Source organism: Alligator mississippiensis, chromosome 2 (assembly GCF_030867095.1).
Source record: "Alligator mississippiensis isolate rAllMis1 chromosome 2, rAllMis1, whole genome shotgun sequence".
Taxonomy (NCBI): Eukaryota; Metazoa; Chordata; order Crocodylia; family Alligatoridae; genus Alligator; species Alligator mississippiensis.
In genome coordinates, this window is record NC_081825.1 from 250,462,717 (window position 1) to 250,468,716 (window position 6,000).

Here is a 6,000-nt window from a genome sequence, read left to right on the forward strand (position 1 = left end):
GGGGTAGAGGGAGAGGTGTAAGTTCTTCCCCCCAAATTGAAACGCAGACTCTTTCATCCAGCTAGAAGGTATGAGGATTCCACAAGCAGCAAGGAGAGGGGAGCAGTGCTAGTGCCACTGCCTGTGCCTGAGACTGCACCCCCTCCAAGACCACCAGCCATAGCCACCATCCCCCCACCACCATGACAACAATAAGCAGTAGCACCAGCACCAGCATGGCAGCTTACACCACCTCCATTTCATTTCTCATGCTGAGCCTTCTAGTGCCAGAGGTAAAGCAAGAACTGGATCTGGATCTGAGTGCCCTAGCAAGGGAAATTTTGGGGAAGGAAGGGGAAATCATCTGATTTTGTGCTCCACACTTCTCAAGTTTCCCCTAGAGCCAGGTCTCCTTCCCCAGACAGCACTTCAGAGGATGTTGAGGTAGAGGTGGAGGCAAGTGACTTGGCTGAGTCTGCCCCTCCTGTTGCTGTGCCTCTGCCTGCTGAGGAGGGGAAAGGTGCAGCATCATCCACACATGCACCCACACCCAGGGAGTGAATGGGTAGTGTTGGCTGGGATAATTTTGAGCTGGCAGATAATCAAATGTACACTATTTGCCTGCACTGCCACGTCAAAATCAGCTGGGGTAAGGGAACAAAACACAGAAGCACCACGGGGATGCTGATGCATCTCTGTAGGCACCACCCCCTTGACCTTGCTCCTCCTCAGCCTAGCACCAGTGGTAGCATGCCCAAAGAGAAGTCCCCCTCTTGCTCCAAAGCCCCCATCCTCCCCAAAGCAAAGGCAGGCCACCCTGGAACAGTGGGGAAAAGGTGAACAGAAAGTGGGGTGCGTTGCAAGAGCAAGCAAAATCACCCAGAGCATTGGGGACATGCTTGCTGTGGATGGCCAGCCTTTCTCCTTAGCTGAGCAGTCAGGGTTCAGGTGGCTCATGGCACTCATGGCTCCATCATACCAAGTGCCCACATGCACCACCTTCAGCAGGATGGTGTTGCCCACCCTGTATGAGGCATGCAGGGAGTACTTGAGGGAGAAGCTGTACACAACAGGTCTACAGGTGGCCTTACACTTCACCTCAGAAATCTGGAGCAGCTGGAGTGGAGATCATACCTACCTCTCCCTCACAGGGCACTGGTGCAACCAGTCAGGCCATCGGTGGGCACTCCTTCAAGCCGAGGTGATGGATGAGTCCCACACAGCAACCAAGATCATGGGAGTCATGAACCACTTGATGCAGAGGTGGCTCATTGGCCAGGGCAAGCTCACCCACAGGTTTATGGGCACTGACAATGGGGCCAAATATGGTCAAGGTGGTCTGTGATGCCAACTTTGTTGGCATCCAGTGTGTGGCACACAAGTTTCACCTCACTGTCAGGGTCACCTTGGAGGGGGACAGGGCTGCCAGTGATGACACCAGCACCACCAGCAAGCTTATTTACAAATGCAGGAAGATGGCATCAAGAGGGGCAAGATGCTGTGGGAGGGCATCAAGGGGGGCAAGATGCTGCAGGACAAACAAGTAGACCTGAGCATCCCACAGGACAAAATCATGCAGGATGTGGAGACTCAGTGGAATTCCACATACCTGATGCTTGAGAGGATGGTGGAGCAACAGAAGACCATCTGTGAGATGGCCTTGCTCAGGGAGATTGGGATCAGCGGCCCCTTGAACAGAGCTGAGTGGGATATCATCTCCCAAATCTTGGTGGTCCTCAAGCCCTTCCTTGAGGCCACTGAAACCCTCAGTGCTGGTGATGCGCTCCTTAGCCAGGGGATCCCCATAGTAAGGGAACTTCAGAGCCAAATGGAGAGCTTCCAGGGGATCAATGTTCCTAGCTGGAGCAAGCCACTGTCACCAGATATGCAGGCACTGGTGAGGCGGCTGAAGGAGAGAATCAGGAAACACCTTGATCCCTTGTGGTTCAGTATGGTTCACGTGCTGGTGGCCATGTGTGACCCAAGGGTGAAAGGCAGCATATATAGCAGCCAAAGCCAGAATTAGTGGACAGAGGTGCTGGTGAAGAGAGTCAGGGAGGCAGAATGGCAGAGGGGCGGATGGTAATGTGGAAGGGAAGGATCCACTGTCCTGTGCCAGCACACCTGTGCTGGTCCTGGATGGAAGGAATAGTAAAGAATCCAGAGACTGGCCTGGCATGCAATGCAGGCAAGAAAGCCAGTCAGTGAAAATTAAAATGGAGACATTAGGGATGAGGGACAAACTGGGATGGGGCGGGGGGAAAGAGATGTAGCAGCACAGGTAAAATTGCAGAAGGGCAGGCAACCTGGTAGTCATGGGTTTCTGGTCGGCTACATTTTCATGACTTCAGAATGTTCAGAACGGGCACGTATACAAAACTGCATACATGCCTGGCCAGTAGGCCTGTGCAAAGCAGCAAGTATTTGCTTTGGATTCAGATTTGTCCAATTCAGATACAGAGATTCAGCACTGATTCAGAGATTCAGCCATAGATTATACAGGCAGTAGTCCTCAATGGCACTGGGCACAGCTGCCTCCAGCTGGTAAGTCTGTTGTGGTGGGTGTAGAGGGGAGGGAAGAAAAGGGAAGAGGCGTGGGGGGTGGGGGCAGATCAATGCAGATTGGGGCTGGAGCTGGGGCTGGGACAATCTGCCCAGCCCATGTGGGGAGCTGTATGCTGCTGGTCCAGGAGCTGCTGTTCTGGTGGTTCCTCTGGTGCCTCTCACTGCTGATTCTGGAGGACATGGGAGCAGGCATATGGCCCCAGATCTGCACTGGATGGACTGGGCCAGGCTCTGCTATGGACAGGTGATAGACAGTGCTGGGAGTGGAGGCTACGCCCTCCCACTGCTCACCCATCTAGGGCAGAGAGGTATGGGATGGTGCCACTTCACTGCCTTGGACAAGTGGCGTGCAGCAGTGGAAGCTACTTCAGACTCCCTGCACCTCCTGGACAAACTGCAGCTTTGTCCCACCCCTCCCTGGCTGGGAGAGTAGTGGCAAGGCATGGGGGTGGGCGCATGCACCCAGATTGGGCCTGGCCCAGTGGCTGGGGTATGGGGAATTTTAGGGTGGCTGCAGCCCCGCCTGCATAGCCCTGCTCCACTGCGCTTTGTGAGGTGGGCAGAGCCAGGGCTGTGCTCTTAGGTTGCAGCTGGGGCTAACCACCTGGAGCACAGCCCTGGCTCCTCCCACTCAGTGTAGTGCAGGTCAGAGGTGGCCGACTTGGTCTAGCATCCCAGAGCACAGCCCTGGCTCTGCCCACCCTGCAGAGTGCAGCCTGGCAGCAGGGGCTAGCTGCCCAGAGCACAACCCTGGCTCTGCCCATCCTGTGGAGTGCCACTCAGTGGTGGGTGCCTGGGGCTAGCTTCCCAGAGTGCAGCCTGGCCCAGTCCTCCCCACACAGATCCAGGGGCACACATCTGCTCCCCCGCCCTCCCGGGCTGGCAGCAAGAGCCACTGGAGGAGCCACCAGAAGAGCAGCTTCCATATTGGTGGCACATGGCAGAGCGCAGTGGTGGAAGCCACCTTTCCTGAGTCCCAAGTCCCCCCACCCCAGCTGAGAAGCTTTTCCAAGCCCCAGCCCCAGCCCCTCCCTCACTATAGGGGTGTTGATCTACGCCCCCCCACTCCCCCTCCCTCTCCCCTTCGCTCACCACAACAGACTTACCAGCTGGAGGCAGATATGTCCAGTGTCACTGAGGACTGCTGCCTGCATAGTCTGTGGCCCAATCTCCAAATCTCTCTGAATCTCTCCAAATCGATTCAGAGGCTTCTGATTAAATTCAGACCTTTTAAAGGGTCTTCCAATCCGATTTGGATTTGCAAATTTGACCACCGAATTGGGTTGAATCTCCTCTGAATTGAATCAGCTACCGAAGTTTCACCCAGACATACTGGCTAGTATGTAGCCTTCCATGCATACTCAGTCTGCAAATGCATGCTTATACACTCCAGTGCAGGAGTACTAAAATTCCAACCTGCACATAAGTGCCAAAAATGCCACTGATGTAGCTGGAAAGTGCTATAAAGGCACAAAAAGGCAAACAGAAGTCTGCCAGTACTCTTTTACATTCCTGCGGGGGAGGAAGGGCAGAGGAGTAAATACTTGTTTTTAAATTATAGGGAATATATTAACTACAGATGCAAATCCCTATACATACAAATCCCCAAAGCTATAATATCATAAAACGATTTATGCTTATTCTGAATATCATACAACCATATTAGATCCTTGCAGTTAATGCTGGAGTTTATTTGGGTTAGTAAAATGTTTTCTTCCTGTTAGGTACACTTAATTATTGCTCTGTTTTTTTAGCACTGGAAGTAAAAGCTTGTTTTCAGGCCTTGAAAATAAAGTGTGAACTAAATAAAGTTAAAAGCTGCAGGGCACTATTAAAAAATAAATGCTGAAAAATGTAGGATGTTGATTAAAGATCAAAGAATAGTAGGAAAACTAATTATCCATGAGCTGTGAAATCACTGTAAACTTCATCCATAAAAAAACTAACCAAAGAATATTCTAAAACTAATTTTTAATTAATTTAGTTACAAAATTTTAATAAACATGGACAAAAAAGGGAGGAATGAGTCTTTTGAACAGAAGTTTTATATTTGTCAGTTATAAACTATTTAAAAAAGATGTTAAGTTTAAACTGATTTAACCTTTACAGAATTAGAGGAATCTCAATTTACCTTGAATAAAGCCTAGAACACTTGTAAAGGAGCCGTACATATTAAATAGATTTTCAGTGTCAGGACCCATGGCAGCCAGCCAGCAGCTCTCCCTGACTCCCACCTGGGCAGTGGTCGGCAGAGGGTCAGTCTGGGGGCCTTAGAAGGCCGTTAGGCCTTGTGACACTTGGAGTGGAATTAATTAGGCGGACGATTATCGGTTGCAAAGCAAGATTATTTACTCACGCCGTCAAGGTGGTGAAAAACGGAGGTCAGAGATACTTGGTTAGTTACAGCTTAGAGTCCATGAGGTCGGTCTGCAAAGTAGGTCTGTTCGCAAAAGTGGTTGGGCAAAAGGTCGGGCCGGCAGTTGTCGATTACGTCTGAGATAAGGTTGAAGACGGGGGGTGAACTGGCAAGTGATTAAATTGCCAGTTTACTCTAACACCTATGTTAGAGGTCTCCAGGTGTATACGGAGTCGCTCTCTCCGACTTCACGGAAATGCAGCGGGGTTTTGTTTGTGTACTAGCCAATTGCTTTTCACCACGTCATAAATTTAATTAGAATTGCCAATTATCTAGCGGTCTTCACTAGGGTATTATCACAGGGTTACTCCTTGTCTTCTTTGACCAATTATAATGATTTATGTACAGCACAGAAGGCTAAGTTCTATTTCATGTTGGTGTCGCAGTTATAAATTTCTTTTTGACATGTGCAGCAAAAAAAAAAGTTGTTATTATCATTTGTTAACCCTTAGTTAACCTAGTGCAGAAAAAAAACTGTTTTGAATGGTTTTAATTGCTTGTGACATGGGCACTACTTAATTTGGTTGTGACTTTCAGTACAGTAAATAATATTAGAAGATATAATGCTGATTTAAGAAGACAAAGGTAAAAATAGTTATCAAACACTACATTCAACATTAATGTGCTGACTAAAATAATAATATAATGCAAAATAAACCAATGGACATAGAAGAAAAAATATTGAGACTTAAAATAATATTTACAAAGGAATAGTAATTGCTGCTGCTATAAACACAACCAGATGTTAGGAGCTATGAAAATTTATTTTTAATTCTATTATTTCAATCCATATTTTTTTGAAATATAGTTTTCTAAAAATGTCTAGATTTTTGTTCCATGTTAATTCAGCAATATTTAATGCAATGCATTTCAAAATGCCTTAATATTGTTGAATCTCATCCTCAGTAGTTTATATCATTTTATGCTACATAGAGTTCATCTCTTCAGGAGACTGAATAAACTAATCCAAGTAACTAACTGATCTAATCCATCACTGAATGAAATAAGAATGAATTTTAGAGATGGTCTTAACCCTGTTT

General features: G+C 48.1%; 1 long non-coding RNA gene across 3 annotated transcripts in view; it reads right to left on the reverse strand.

Moving 5' to 3' along the window:
- Positions 1–5,157, reverse strand: part of LOC109285381 (uncharacterized) — a 94,068-nt gene extending 88,911 nt beyond the window's left edge. For all 3 annotated transcript variants that reach the window (XR_009460204.1, XR_002093120.2, XR_009460205.1), the window contains exon 1: positions 4,901–5,157. This is a non-coding gene — a long non-coding RNA (uncharacterized LOC109285381). The remainder of the gene's footprint in view (positions 1–4,900) is intronic.
- Between the last annotated feature and the right edge of the window lie 843 nt (positions 5,158–6,000).